Source organism: Oncorhynchus nerka, linkage group LG27 (assembly GCF_034236695.1).
Source record: "Oncorhynchus nerka isolate Pitt River linkage group LG27, Oner_Uvic_2.0, whole genome shotgun sequence".
Classification (NCBI taxonomy): domain Eukaryota; kingdom Metazoa; phylum Chordata; class Actinopteri; order Salmoniformes; family Salmonidae; genus Oncorhynchus; species Oncorhynchus nerka.
The window spans coordinates 16,646,138-16,662,636 of record NC_088422.1 but is presented as its reverse complement, the minus strand read 5'-3'; the positions used below and the strand labels follow the sequence as shown (position 1 = coordinate 16,662,636).

The window sequence follows — 16,499 nt, the reverse complement described above, 5'->3', positions numbered from 1 at the left end:
ACGAACACCAATGTTAAATCACTTTCAGTGGCTGGACCACAGTGACAGCACGAGGCAATAAGTAGCCAAACACGTTGTATTATTCTCAGATTCCCTATTTGCTATAACCACACACATCCTATTTCCTATGTTAGAGAGCAGAGCACAGGCTACGGTAGCACCACATGTCCAGCTACAAGCCAGTGGTTTGGAGGTTTTTCCTGATCCCTCCAACCCTCACCTCCTTGTTTTTCTTTTCTGTTGCTGACGGATGTCAATAAATAAGCCAGACGGTTGTCCTTCTCCAGTGTGTCTGTGTTTGCGTGGGTCGCTTCATTTTAGCTCTCGCCCTTTCTGGTGTGACCTCTGCCATAGACAGCACCTGGGCTCACTCAGTATGCACATACAGATGAGAGCCACAGCCACCGCCAGGACTACAGGGAAGCGAGAGATGCAAATGTCACACACACACACACACACAGTCACACACAGTCACACACATATACCAGCACACACACAGTCACACACATATACCAGCACACACACACACACACACACACACACACACACACACACACACACACACACACACACACACACACACACACACACACACACACACACACACACACACACACACAGTCACACACATATACCAGCACACACACACACACAGTCACACACATATACCAGCACACACACACACACGGTCACACACACCTCGCCATCACACTGGCCAGGCATCGCATATGTCACCTTTTTCTATAGATCTCTCCTTCATGTCACCTTTTTCTATAGATCTCTCCTTCATGTCACCTTTTTCAATAGATCTCTCCTTCATATGTCACCTTTTTCTATAGATCTCTCCTTCATGTCACCTTTTTTAATAGATTTCTCCTTCATGTCACCTTTTTTAATAGATTTCTCCTTCTTTTTATTAATATTCTATCCTTCTTTTGTTCTTCTTGTCTTTTTTCCTCCGTCTATAACTGTGTCACGTGCGTGCGTGTGCTTGTGTGTTCCTTAGTGGGTGGTGTTCTAAAGGTTTTGGGCTTCAAGGTTGTGTTGGCCTTCTTCTTGCTAGATTTCCTATTTCTGATTCATTGGAGGAATGGTGGAGATGGTGCGTAATTGGAATGTTAAGTGTGTTCTATTTGTGATGATTACCCAGAACAATACATCTGTAATAGCCTCCTACTTCCATCACCATGAAGGAGAGAGAGGAGAGAAGTCACTCTCTTGTTGTTAACCCGTACCTCTCCCTCCACCAGTAGGCCTGCTGAGACGAAGAGCTTCTGCTTAGAAGGTCAGGTACAGTAGCTACTGAGACATGCTCGCTCGCACAAATAAAGGCAGACACACACACACACACACACACACACCTCATGTTCACAGACACACACACACACACACATAGGTCCACTCTCTCAGACAGACAGCATGGTGTCAGAATGGTGTCTGGGAGGCTGCTGGTTAACAAGGACAGGGTCAATGTGGGGATTTGATTTATTCCTAAACCTAATCTGTCCTAGTAATTACATTTGAGGCTATGGGTCCTCTATCAACAATAGTCAGTCACTGAGAGCTGTGTCATTGAGAGCCGTGCCACTGAGAGCCGTGTCACTGAGAGCCGTGCCACTGAGAGCCGTGTCACTGAGAGCCGTGCCACTGAGAGCCCTGTCACTGAGAGCCGTGCCACTGAGAGCCGTGTCACTGAGAGCCCTGCCACTGAGAGCCGTGTCACTGAGAGCCCTGCCACTGAGAGCCGTGTCACTGAGAGCCGTGTCACTGAGAGCCCTGCCACTGAGAGCCGTGTCACTGTGAGCCGTGCCACTGAGAGCCGTGTCACTGAGAGCCGTGTCACTGAGAGCCGTGTCACTGAGAGCCGTGTCACTGAGAGCCGTGTCACTGAGAGCCATGCTACAGTCTATGTGTTTCTGTTGAAGTAACTTATCCGGGACCTCTCCTCTGATCCTTTATTTCTCCCACTCTCTCCTGGTGTTTCGCTCAGCTCTGTTGTGGCTATACCTCAATCAGGTGACCTTACAACACTGTAAGATTACAAAAATATATCTACCTCTCTCACACACAGTGTTATTCAGGTTCAGTGGTAGCTCCCCTGGTGTAGCGCGGCCTTGGCTCCCCTCCCAGCAGGTGTGAGTGCGTGTTTTAGAGAAGCCCCCACCACCGGCTCTCCCCTCCTGTCGGACGTAGGTAATCCCCACCCTCTGTGGGTCGTGGGGTCAGGGGTGGAGGGAGCTGAGAGTGGAGTGGAGAGAGGGATTTAGAGATCAGCACGCGCTGGGAGAGGTGATATAGAGCTAATGTGTCAGACAACAGGCAGATGACGTCACGCAGCAGAGAGGGAGAGAACACTCTGGAGAGAAACCTTCAATTATAGTAAGTCCATAGAGATGGGGAGTGACAAGGATGAAAAAAGATGAAGGGAGAGAGAGAGATAAGGGGTGGAGAGAAGGAGGAGAGAGAGGAGGAGAGAGAGAGAGAGAGAGGGGGAGGTAGAGGAAGGGTCAAATATAGAAAAACAAGACAACTTAGTTCCAGGAAGGGCAGCTGAGGAGTAAAAAGGGGAACAGAGAGAAGAGGATAGAGGTAGAGACATGTAGAGGGGGAACAGAGGGAAGAGCATAGAGGTAGAGACATGTAGAGGGGGAACAGAGGGAAGAGGATAGAGGTAGAGACATGTAGAGGGGGAACAGAGGGAAGAGCATAGAGGTAGAGACATGTAGAGGGGAACAGAGGGAAGAGGATAGAGGTAGAGACATGTAGAGGGGGAACAGAGAGAAGAGGATAGAGGTAGAGACATGTAGAGGGGGAACAGAGGGAAGAGGATAGAGGTAGAGACATGTAGAGAGGGAACAGAGGGAAGAGGATAGAGGTAGAGACATGTAGAGGGGGAGGGAAACAGAGGGAAGAGGATAGAGGTAGAGGGAAGAGGATAGAGGTAGAGACATGTAGAGGGGAACAGAGGGAAGAGGATAGAGGTAGAGACATGTAGAGGGGGAACAGAGGGAAGAGGATAGAGGTAGAGACATGTAGAGGGGGAACAGAGGAAGAGGATAGAGGTAGAGACATGTAGGGGGAACAGAGAAGGGAAGGTAGAGACAGAGAGGACATGTAGAGGTAGAGACATGAGGGAACAGAGGGAAGAGGATAGAGGTAGAGACATGTAGAGAGGGGAACAGAGGGGAAGAGGATAGAGGTAGAGACATGTAGAGGGGGAACAGAGGGAAGAGGATAGAGGGGAACAGAGGGAAGAGGATAGAGACATGTAGAGGGGGAACAGAGGGAAGAAGAGGATAGAGGTAGAGAGACATGTAGAGGGGGAACAGAAAGAGGATAGAGGTAGAGACAGAGAGGGGGAACAGAGGAAGAGGATAGAGGTAGAGACATGTAGAGAGGGAACAGAGGGAAGAGGATAGAGGTAGAGTAGAGGGGAACAGAGGGAAGAGGATAGAGGTAGAGACATGTAGAGAGGGAACAGAGGGAAGAGGATAGGATGGGGTAGAGGGGGAACAGAGGGAAGAGGATAGAGAGACATGTAGAGGGAACATGTAGAGACATGTAGGGGGGACAGAGGGAAGAGGATAGAGGTAGAGACATGTAGAGGGGGAACAGAGGGAAGAGGATAGAGGTAGAGACATGTAGAGGGGAACAGAGGGAAGAGGATAGAGGTAGAGACATGTAGAGGGGGAACAGAGGGAAGAGGATAGAGGTAGAGACATGTAGAGGGGAACAGAGGGAAGAGGATAGAGACATGTAGAGAGGGAGGAGGGAAGAGAGATAGAGGAAGAGGATAGAGACATGTAGAGGGGGAACAGAGGGAAGAGGATAGAGGTAGAGACATGTAGAGAGGGAACAGAGGGAAGAGGATAGAGGTAGAGACATGTAGAGGGGGAACAGAGGGAAGAGGATAGAGGTAGAGACATGTAGAGGGGAAAGAGGATAGAGGTAGAGACAGAGAGGGGAACAGAGGGAAGAGGATAGAGGTAGAGACATGTAGAGGGGAACAGAGGGAAGAGGAGAGGATAGAGGGGGAACAGAGAGACATGTAGAGACATGGAAACAGAGGGAAGAGGATAGAGGTAGAGACATGTAGAGGGGGAACAGAGGGAAGAGGATAGAGGTAGAGACATGTAGAGGGGGAACAGAGAGGAAGAGGAAGAGGTAGAGACATGTAGAGAGGAACAGAGGGAAGAGGATAGAGGTAGACATGTAGAGGGGGAACAGAGGGAAGAGGATAGAGGTGTAGAGGGGGAACAGAGGGAAGAGGATAGAGGTAGAGACATGTAGAGGGGAACAGAGGGAAGAGGATAGAGGTAGAGACATGTAGAGGGGGAACAGAGGGAAGAGGATAGAGGTAGAGACATGTAGAGGGGGAACAGAGGGAAGAGGATAGAGGTAGAGACATGTAGAGGGGGAACAGAGGGAAGAGGATAGAGGTAGAGACATGTAGAGGGGAACAGAGGGAAGAGGATAGAGGTAGAGACATGTAGAGGGGGAACAGAGGGAAGAGGATAGAGTAGAGACATGTAGAGGGGGGAACAGAGGGAAGAGGATAGAGGTAGAGACATGTAGAGGGGGAACAGAGGAAGAGGATAGAGGTAGAGACATGTAGAGGGGAACATGTAGAGACATGGGGGGGAACAGAGGGAAGAGGATAGAGGTAGAGACATGTAGAGGGGGAACAGAGGGAAGAGGGAAGAGGATAGAGGTAGAGACATGTAGAGAGGGGAACAGAGGGAAGAACAGAGAGAACAGAGGAAGAGGATAGAGGTAGAGACATGTAGAGGGGGAACAGAGGGAAGAGGATAGAGGTAGAGACATGTAGAGGAACAGAGGGAAGAGGATAGAGGTAGAGACATGTAGAGGGAAGAGGATAGAGGTAGAGACATGTAGAGGAACAGAGGGAAGAGGATAGAGGTAGAGACATGTAGAGGGGGAACAGAGGGAAGAGGATAGAGGTAGAGACATGTAGAGAGGGAACAGAGGAAGAGGATAGAGGTAGAGACATGTAGAGGGGAACATGTAGAGGGGGAACAGAGGGAAGAGGATAGAGGTAGAGACATGTAGAGGGGGAACAGAGGGAAGAGGATAGAGGTAGAGACATGTAGAGGGGAACAGAGGGAAGAGGATAGAGGTAGAGACATGTAGAGGGGGAACAGAGGGAAGAGGATAGAGGATAGACATGTAGAGAATGTAGAGGGGACATGTAGAACAGAGGGAAGAGGATAGAGGTAGAGACATGTAGAGGGGGAACAGAGGGAAGAGGATAGAGGTAGAGACATGTAGAGGGGAACAGAGGGAAGAGGATAGAGGTAGAGACATGTAGAGGGGGAACAGAGGGAAGAGGATAGAGGTAGAGACATGTAGAGGGGGAACAGAGGGATAAGGTAGGAACAGAGGGAAGAGGATAGAGGTAGAGACATGTAGAGGTAGAGACATAGAGGGGGAACAGAGGGAAGAGGATAGAGGTAGAGACATGTAGAGAGGAACAGAGGGAAGAGGATAGAGGTAGAGACATGTAGAGGGGGAACAACAGAGGGGAAGAGGATAGAGGTAGAGACATGTAGAGGGGGAACAGAGGGAAGAGGATAGAGGTAGAGACATGTAGAGGGGAACAGAGGGAAGAGGATAGAGGTAGAGACATGTAGAGGGGGAACAGAGGGAAGAGGATAGAGGTAGAGACATGTAGAGGGGGAACAGAGGAGGATAGAGGTAGAGACATGAGATGGGGAACAGAGAAGACATGTAGAGGGGGAACAGAGGGAAGAGGATAGAGGTAGAGACATGTAGAGGGGAACAGAGGGAAGAGGGAAGAGGATAGAGGTAGAGACATGTAGAGGATGTAGAGGAACAGAGGGAAGAGGATAGAGGTAGAGACATGTAGAGGGAACAGAGGGGGAACAGAGGGAAGAGGATAGAGGTAGAGACATGTAGAGGGGGGGAGGAAGAGGATAGAGGTAGAGACATGTAGAGGAACAGAGGAAGAGGATAGAGGTAGAGACATGTAGAGGGGGAACAGAGGGAAGAGGATAGAGGTAGAGACATGTAGAGGGGGAACAGAGGGAAGAGGAGGATAGAGGTAGAGAACAGAGGGAAGAGGATGTAGACATGTAGAGGGGAACAGAGGGAAGAGGATAGAGGTAGAGACATGTAGAGGGGGAACAGAGGGAAGAGGATAGAGGTAGAGACATGTAGAGGGGAACAGAGGAAGAGGATAGAGGTAGAGACATGTAGAGAACAGAGGAAGAGGATAGAGGTAGAGACATGGAGGGGGAACAGAGGGAAGAGGATAGAGGTAGAGACATGTAGAGAGGGAAGAGGATAGAGGTAGAGACATGTAGGGGGGAACAGAGGGAAGAGGATAGAGGTAGAACATGTAGAGGGAACAGAAGAACATGTAGAGGGGAACAGAGGAAAGAGGATAGAGGTAGAGACATGTAGAGGGGGAACAGAGGGAAGAGGATAGAGGTAGAGACATGTAGAGGGGGAACAGAGGGAAGAGGATAGAGGTAGAGACATGTAGAGGGGAACAGAGGGAAGAGGATAGAGGTAGAGACATGAACAGAGGGAAGAGGATAGAGGTAGAGACATGTAGAGGGGAACAACAGAGGGAAGAGGATAGAGGTAGAGACATGTAGAGAGGGAACAGAGGGAGAGGATAGAGGTAGAGACATGTAGAGGGGGAACAGAGGGAAGAGGATAGAGGTAGAGACATGTAGAGGGGGAACAGAGGGAAGAGGATAGAGGTAGAGACATGTAGAGGGGGAACAGAGGGAAGAGGATAGAGGTAGAGACATGAGAGGGGGAACAGAGGAAGAGGATAGAGGTAGAGACATGTAGATGGGGAACAGAGGGAAGAGGATAGAGGTAGAGACATGTAGAGGGGAACAGAGGGAAGAGGATAGAGGTAGAGACATGTAGAGGGGGAACAGAGGGAAGAGGATAGAGAGACATGTAGAGAACAGAGGAAGAGGATAGAGGTAGAGACATGTAGAGAGGGAACAGAGGAAAGAGGATAGAGGTAGAGACATGTAGAGGGAACAGAGGGAAGAGGATAGAGGTAGAGACATGTAGAGGGAACAGAGGGAAGAGGATAGAGGTAGAGACATGTAGAGGGGGAACAGAGGGAAGAGGATAGAGGTAGAGACATGTAGAGGGGGAACAGAGGGAAGAGGATAGAGGTAGAGACATGTAGAGGGGAACAGAGGGAAGAGGATAGAGGTAGAGACATGTAGAGGGGGAACAGAGGGAAGAGGATAGAGGTAGAGACATGTAGAGGGGGAACAGAGGGAAGAGGATAGAGGTAGAGACATGTAGAGGGGGAACAGAGGGAAGAGGATAGAGGTAGAGACATGTAGAGGGGGAACAGAGGGAAGAGGGAACAGAGAGGAAGAGGGAAGAGGATAGAGGTAGAGACATGTAGAGGGGGAACAGAGGGAAGAGGATAGAGGGAAGAGGATAGAGGTAGAGACATGTAGAGAGGGAACAGAGGGAAGAGGATAGAGGTAGAGACATGTAGAGAGGGAACAGAGGGAAGAGTGCTGAGGTAGAGGGGGAACAGAGGGAAGAGGATGGAGGTAGAGACATGTAGAGGAGGAACAGAGGGAAGAGGATAGAGGTAGAGACATGTAGAGAACAGAGGGAAGAGGATAGAGGTAGAGACATGTAGAGGGGGAACAGAGGGAAGAGGATAGAGGTAGAGACATGTAGAGGGAACAGAGGGAAGAGGATAGAGGTAGAGACATGTAGAGGGGGAACAGAGGGAAGAGGATAGAGGTAGAGACATGTAGAGGGGAACAGAGGGAAGAGGAGAGGTAGAGACATGTAAGATGAGGGAAGAGGATGGAGGTAGAGACATGTAGAGGAGGAACAGAGGGAAGATGTCTGAGGTAGAGGGGGAACAGAGGGAAGAGGGAAGCGGTAGAGACATGTAGAGGGGGACCAGATGGAAGAGGACAGAGAGGTGTGCAGCTGGCAGCCTGTCACAGCCATGTAGAGGTGTCTGAGGTAGAGGGGGAACAGAGGGAAGAGGATGTCACATGTGCTGGTCACACTGCCATGAATAAAGAGACATCAGAAAGAGGACAGAGAGGTGTGCAGCTGGCAGCCACTGAGATTACACAAACAGTAGTGGGTTCTGGCCCACAGGGAACAAGTCAAACAGTAGTGGGTTCTGGCCCACAGGGAACAAGTCAAACAGTAGTGGGTTCTGGCCCACAGGGAACAAGTCAAACAGTAGTGGGTTCTGGCCCACAGGGAACAAGTCAAACAGTATTGGGTTCTGGCCCACAGGGAACAAGTCACACAGTAGTGGGTTCTGGCCCACAGGGAACAAGTCAAACAGTAGTGGGTTCTGGCCCACAGGGAACAAGTCAAACAGTAGGTGGTTCTGGCCCACAGGGAACAAGTCAAACAGTAGTCGGTTCTGGCCCACAGGGAACAAGTCAAACAGTAGTGGGTTCTGGCCCACAGGGAACAAGTCAAACAGTAGTGGGTTCTGGCCCACAGGGAACAAGTCAAACAGTAGGTGGTTCTGGCCCACAGGAACAAGTCAAACAGTAGTGGGAGCTGGCCCACAGGGAACAAGTCAAACCGTAGTGGGTTCTGGCCCACAGGGAACAAGTCAAACAGTAGTGGGTGCCGGCTCACAGGGAACAAGTCAAACAGTAGTGGTTTCTGGCCCACAGGGAACAAGTCAAACAGTAGTGGGTTCTGGCCCACAGGGAACAAGTCAAACAGTAGTGGGTTCTGGCCCACAGGGAACAAGTCAAACAGTAGTGGGAGCTGGCCCACAGGGAACATGTCAAACAGTAGTGGGTTCTGGCCCACAGGGAACAAGTCAAACAGTAGTGCGTTCTGGCCCACAGGGAACAAGTCAAACAGTAGTGGGTTCTGGCCCACAGGGAACAAGTCAAACAGTAGTGGGTTCTGGCCCACAGGGAACAAGTCAAACAGTAGTGGGTTCTGGCCCACCGGGAACAAGTCAAACAGTAGGTGGTTCTGGCCCACAGGGAACAAGTCAAACAGTAGTGGGTTCTGGCCCACAGGGAACAAGTCAAACAGTATTGGGTTCTGGCCCACAGGGAACAAGTCAAACAGTAGTGGGTTCTGGCCCACAGAGAACATGTCAAACGGGAGTGGGAGCTGGCCCACAGGGAACAAGTCAAACAGTATTGGGTTCTGGCCCACAGGGAACAAGTCAAACCGTAGTGGGAGCTGACCCACAGGGAACAAGTCAAACAGTAGTGGGAGCCGGCCCACAGGGAACAAGTCAAACAGTAGTGGGAGCTGACCCACAGAGAACAAGTCAAACAGTAGTGGGAGCTGGCCCACAGGGAACAAGTCAAACAGTAGTGGGAGCTGACCCACAGGGAACAAGTCAAACAGTAGTGGGAGCTGGCCCACAGGGAACAAGTAAAACAGTAGTGGGAGCCGGCCCACAGGGAACAAGTCAAACAGTAGTGGGAGCTGACCCACAGGGAACAAGTCAAACAGTAGTGGGAGCTGGCCCACAGGGAACAAGTCAAACAGTAGTGGGTTCTGGCCCACAGGGAACAAGTCAAACAGTAGTGGGAGCTGGCCCACAGGGAACAAGTCAAACAGTAGTGGGAGCTGGCCCACAGGGAACAAGTCAAACAGTAGTGGGTTCTGGCCCACAGGGAACAAGTCAAACAGTAGTGGGAGCTGGCCCACAGGGAACAAGTCAAACAGTAGTGGGAGCTGGCCCACAGGGAACAAGTCAAACAGTAGTGGGTTCTGGCCCACAGGGAACAAGTCAGGGGTCTCAGGCAGTTAAAGGATGTCTGAGTAGTGATGTTTGGTGTCTGGGGTTTGAAGTCGCTCTGGATAAGAGCGTCTGCTAAATGACTTAAATGTAATGTAATGGATATACTGCATGTGTGTGAGTCTTGATACGACAGGCTACAGGGGTTTGGGAGGAGATGGGCTCGCTACAGGGCTCACGTGGTGGGCAATGCATCAGCATGTTTATGTAGGATCGGTCGTGTGAGCTTGTGTGCATGTGTTAAGGTGGGTCGGGGGACATAGAGGCTATATATTGACAGCACTTCCAGGACCTGTGTGTATCACTGTATCTGTAAAGCTGTAGCATAGACTACTGTCAAAGCAGCGTTTGGTCTCCATACTGTTAGCCATGCTATAGCAGCCGTGGCAGGTACACACACATGTACAGTATGTTTGTGCTGGTTAAGTGGGCTAGTCAGTGAGCGCAGTGGGAGGCAGGCTTTACTGCAGGCTGTAGCCCAGAGCAGGTGGCTCATTATAGGCCTGATGGGAGGCTTAAAAGTGTTGCACAGGTAGAACCTCTTTCCCAGTAACACCTGTCTGCCGTTTACACTTTGAAATCATAACAGTGCGCCATTAGGAGCTCTGTTAGCATCCCGTTAAGTCCTGTTAGCATCCCGTTAAGTCCCGGCCGGACACCGGTTTCTGCCGCCAGGCTCCAAAAGGATTGTGAGATTTCGGAGCCATATGTTTCTGATTAATAATGGTGGGACTGAATGAGTTTGTGTGAAAAAGCTGCAGCGTGTGTATGTGTATGTAAGGTTCTCCTCCTCTCCTCCTCTCCTCTCCTCCTCTTCATTCCCTTTTTCAAGCATATTTCAGTCTAAGACAAAGCATTTCAAACACACACACATACGAAGTGAAATCTAAGCATGCCTAGATATTTTATATTGAGTGATAATATATATATTTTTTAATTGTACTAAGCTAAATTATTTAATGTCGTTGGCAGATAATTTAGCTTATTTTAACAAAAAAATTGCTTGATGCTTAGATTTCACTTTTTGCCGTGCACACACACACACATACACACCCACACACACACACACACACACACACAAACCAGCGCAGACAAACCAGGGTGACCTGTTTATGTTTGTGGTGTCTCATTCAGTTCAATGTTGCCATCGATCGGCGTCCTGGCATGAAGTATTGATAGTAATAATGTCTGAGAGAGAATTGGATGTGGCATCGTTTTGTCAACGTCCCTCTAATCCCATGCAGTGTGCTAGCCTGTATCTGACCGAAACTCAGCCTGCTCTCTCTGTTCCCACAACGTTGGGGTTGCCTTGACAAATCTGTTGAAACGCCGGCCCCTGCTCCTCCATTGGCAGGGAGCGGGAGGGCGGCCTTTGAAATGCCTCCCCCCACTCAAAGCACACCAGCACAGCTGACATCTTCTTCTTCCAGATGGAATGAATCAGGGAGATACAATGAGTGTCTGTCCGTTCGTCCGTCCGCCCGCCCGCCCGCCAAAGAGCACAACGAGGGAAAGCCACGGCATATTTTTGTTTACCAAAATGGCAGTCAAATCCCTGTACTCCACCCAACCCCTCCCAACACAAAAATCCCCTCTATCTTGCCCACATTGCACACTCCTAAGCCACTCGATTGACAGGATGAAGGGATATCATTCCCCTTTGTGTGTGTTTGATAGGTTGGAACACGGATGTGTGCATTGTAAAAACACCAAACACGGTCTGTGACATTTTCTCCTCACAAAAACAGTAACTAAATCTCTGGTTACACTAAAGTTCCTCCTCACGGAATATGTTAAAGAAAGGTGACAACATAAAAAGTGTTGCCCTCTGACCCTTATAGCTATATCTCCATCAATATACCTACAAACCATGTTTTTTTCCTTACTTCCTTATCAGAATGATATGTGTATTTGTTGCCTACAGACATGAATAAGGTGGATTGATCCTCACTACCGCTGAAGGCTACCGCTGAGGGCTACCACTGAGGGCTACCCCTGAGGGCTACCGCTGAGGGCTACCACTGAGGGCTACCCCTGAGGGCTACCGCTGAGGGCTACCGCTGAGGGCTACCACTGAGGGCTACCCCTGAGGGCTACCGCTGAGGGCTACTGCTGAGGGCTACCCCTGAGGGCTACCGCTGAGGGCTACCGCTGAGGGCTACCCTTGAGGGCTACCGCTGAGGGCTACCGCTGAGGGCTACACCTGAGGGCTACCGCTGAGGGCTACCCCTGAGGGCTACCGCTGAGGGCTACCCCTGAGGACTACCGCTGAGGGCTACACCTGAGGGCTACACCTGAGGGCTACCACTGAGGGCTACACCTGAGGGCTACACCTGAGGGCTACACCTGAGCGCTTCCGCTGAGGGTTACACCTGAGGGTTACACCTGAGGGCTACACCTGAGGGCTACACCTGAGGGTTACACCTGAGGGCTACCGCTGAGGGTTACACCTGAGAGTTACACCTGAGGGCTACCGCTGAGGGTTACACCTGAGGGCTACACCTGAGCGCTTCCGCTGAGGGTTACACCTGAGGGCTACACCTGAGCGCTTCCGCTGAGGGCTACACCTGAGGGCTACACCTGAGGGCTACACCTGAGGGCTACACCTGAGGGCTACCGCTGACGGTTACACCTGAGGGCTACACCTGAGGGCTACACCTGAGGGTTACACCTGAGGGCTACAGCTGAAAAAAATAAAAAATTGCCGCCCCGGAGATAAGAAAACAACCGAGAGAAAACAAAGAGCATTACCGACCGACCGGGCCAGCCTCTTCACCATATATCTATATGTGTAATTTTGCTGGAGAACGCATGTGCTGACACACACACACACACACACAATAGTCACACACACACATACACAGTTTCTTTCTCTCTCCCTCTCTCGCACACACACACACACAAAGGAATGTCCCGATGATGCGGGTGGGTCCCGGGGGTCGGAGGGGTGTGGGTAGGAGGCAGTGTGAGGATACCCAGGGATCTAGGCAAGGTGGGGGGGGGTTCACTGGCCTCCCTGATCGGCCCAGTCAGCTCCCTCTCTGTCCGAAAGAAGCAGGACCTTGGGAGAGGGTGATCACTGGGGTGTGGAGGGGGGTGGGGGGGAAGCCTAATCTCAGTGATTGGTCAGGAGGCCAGCCTAATCACAGTGATTGGTCAGGAGGCCAGCCTAATCCCCTTTGCATTTCTGTTTCTTCTATTTCACTTGTATCTTATCTCAGGAACGTCTTCTCCATGCATTCCTCCTTCTCTTCATCCTCCCTCTCCCTCCTCCACACCCTTCAAACTAACACATACCACACTGCACCATCAACCCACTGGACATAACACACACTGTCAGTCGGAATCATCACATACACACACAATGCTCTGTATAAAGCAGCATTCCACATGTAGAAGGGTGAAGACAAGAGGGAAGGGATAAAGATATATTTGAAGAAGCGCTGTGGACTGGCGGAGGGGGGTGTTGAGGGGTTATGGGTCACCAGGCTGCGTAGACACCCCCCTGGGGCGTCCCGGCTCGCCATCACAAACAAAATCTGACTAGTCTGAGCAGTGTGTCACAGGGCTTTTAATTGCTTGTTCCTGTCTCCTTCCCCCGTCTCTCCTCTCTTCACCACCTCCTCCCCCCACAGCACTGCCGGAACTGGGTGTCAAGCCCCGAGCCCCTGGACACACCGGTGGAGCCCATGCTACCAGACTGCCCTCACCTCTCTGCAGGTACGGTGTGTGACAGTGGATTCATCTCTCCCTCTCTCTCAATCTTTGTATGTATATCTCTCTATATATGTTTTTGTATCTATCTCTCTCTCTATATATATCTCTATTTATCTATTTCTCTCTGTCTATCTTTATCTCTCTATATACAGTTGATGTCGGAAATGGACATACACCTCAGCCAAATACATTTAAACTCAGTTTTCACAATTCCTGGCATTTCATTCTAGTAAACATTCCCTATCTTGCGTCATTTAGGATCACCACTTTATTTTAAGAATGTGAAATGTCAGTATAATAGGAGAGAACATTATTTATGTCAGCTTTTATTTCTTTCACATTCCCAGTGGGTCAGAAGTTTACATACACTCAATTAGTATTTGGTAGCATTGCCTTTAAATTGTTTCACTTGGGTCAAATGTTTCGGGTATTCTTCCACAAGCTTCCCACAATAAGTTGGGTGAATATTGGCCCATTCCTCCTGACAGAGCTGGTGTAACTGAGTCAGGTTTGTAGGCCTCCTTGCTCGCACACGCTTTATCAGTTCTGCCCACACATTTTCTATAGGATTGAGGTCAGGTTTTGTGATGGCCACTCCAATACCTTGACTTTGTTGTCCTTACGCCATTTTGCCACAACTTTGGAAGTATGTTTGGGGTCATTGTTCATTTGGAAGACCCATTTGCAACCAAGCTTTAGCTTCCTGACTGATGTCTTGAGATGTTGCTTTAATATATCCACATAATTTTCGTTCCTCATGATGCCATTTATTTTGTGAAGTGCACCAGCCCCTCCTGCAGCAAAGCACCCCCACAACATGATGCTGACACCCCCGTGCTTCACGGTTGGGATGGTGTTCTTCGGCTTGCAAGCCTCCCCCTTTTCCCTCCAAACATAACAATGGTCATTAATGCTGAACAGTTCTATTTTTGTTTCATCAGACCAGAGGACATTTCTCCAAAAAGTACGAACTTTGTCCCCATGTACAGTTGCAAACCGTAGTCTGGCTTTTTAATGGTGGTTTTGGAGCAGTGGCTTCTTCCTTGCTGAGCGGCCTTTCAGGTTATGTCGATATAGGACTCGTTTTACTGTGGATATAGATACTTTTGTACCTGTTTCCTCCAACATCTTCACAGGGTCCTTTGCTGTTGTTCTGGGAATGATTTGCACTTTTCGCACCAAAGTACATTTATCTCTAGGAGACAGAACGCATCTCCTTCCTGAGCGGTATGACGGTTGCGTGGTCCCATGGTGTTTATACTTGCGTACTATTGTTTGTACAGATGAACGTGGTACCTTCAGGCGTTTGGATGAACAAGGATGAACCAGGATGAAGGATGAACCAGACTTGTGGAGATCTACAATTTGTTTTCTGATTTCTTTTGATTTCCCCATGATGTCAAGCAAAGAGGCACTGAGTTTGAAGGAAGGCCTTGAAATACATCCACAGGTACACCTCCAATTGACTCAAATTATGTCAATTAGCCTAGCAGAAGCTTCTAAAGCCATGACATCATTTTCTGGAATTTTCCAAGCTGTTTAAAGGCACAGTCAACTTAATGTATGTAAACTTCTGACCCACTGGAATTGTGATACAGTGAATTATAAGTGAAATAATCTGTCTGTAAACAATTGTTGGACAAACACCATGAGGCTCCAGGACTTAACCACTGTTATACAGTATCAGTCAAATGTTTGGACACACCTTCACATTCAAGTTAATTTTTTATTTTTACTATTTTCAACATTGTAGAATAATAGTGACGACATCAAAACTATGAAATAACACATATGGACTCATGGAGTAACCAAAAAATGTTTGCTTTTCCTTCCCTCTGCGATCTAACTCATCCCAAACCATCTCAATTGGGTTGAGGTTGGTTGATTGTGGAGGCCAGGTCATCTGGTGCAGCATTCCATCACTCTCCTTCTTGGTCAAATAGTCCTTATACAGCCTGGAGGTGTGTTGGGTCATTTTCCTGTTGAAAAAATGATAGCCCTACTAAGCGCAAACCAGATGGGATGGAGTATCGCTGCAGAAGGCTGTGGTAGCCATGCTGGTTAAGTGTGTCTTGAATTATAAATAAATCACAGTCATTGTCACCAGGAAAACACCCCCACACCATCACTCCTCCGTGATTCACGGTGGGAACTGCACATGTGGAGATCATCCATTCACCTACTCTGCATCTCACAAAGACACGGCAGTAGGAACCAAAAATGGACTCATCAGACCAAAGGACAGATTTTTTACTTGAGCTGCTTGCCATATTATGGACTTGGTCTTTTACCAAGTAAGGCTATCTTCTGTATACCACCTCTACCTTTTCACAGTACAGTTGATTGGCTCAAACACATTAGGAAGGAATGAAATTCCACAAATTAACTTTTAACAAGGCACACCTGTTAATTGAAATGTATACCTCATGAAGCTGGTTGAGAGAATTCCAAGAGTGTGTAAAGCTGTCATCAAGGCAAAGGGTGGCTACTTTGAAGAATCTCAAGTTTAAAATATATTTTGATTTGATTTGGTTACTACATAATTCCATTTGTGTTATTTCATAGTTTTGATGTCTTCACTGTTATTCTACAATGTAGAAAATAGGACAAATAAAGAAAAACCCTTGAATGAGGAGGTGTGTCCAAACTGTTGACTGGTACTGTATGGCACAGTTATCAGGACTTGTCTTATTCCGGCCATATTTGATTGAGCATTGGTCTTAATGACTTTTACATCGGTGATAATGAGAGAGAGTGAGTGTAAAGTTGCGTCCAGCTCAGCAAGTCTTTGGTGGCTAGTCGCTCTGGTGTCGTGTCAAAGGTTGATTTGATTGTCTTTGTGTCCTTGGTGGCTTGACAGGGAGCGAGGCACCACCATTGTGCTGTGAGTCACAAGAGAGCAGCCAGAGGTGACAGAGGTGGAGGGAAGGGTGTCAAAGTACCATGACCCAGCTTTTTCTCTGCTGAGGGAATGCTTCTCAATTCATCCCTCTAT

The 16,499-nt window shown here is 49.0% G+C and overlaps 1 pseudogene; it reads left to right on the top strand.

Moving 5' to 3' along the window:
* LOC115116235 (cotranscriptional regulator ARB2A homolog) overlaps positions 1–16,499 on the top strand; it is a 448,115-nt pseudogene that overhangs the window by 307,025 nt on the left and 124,591 nt on the right.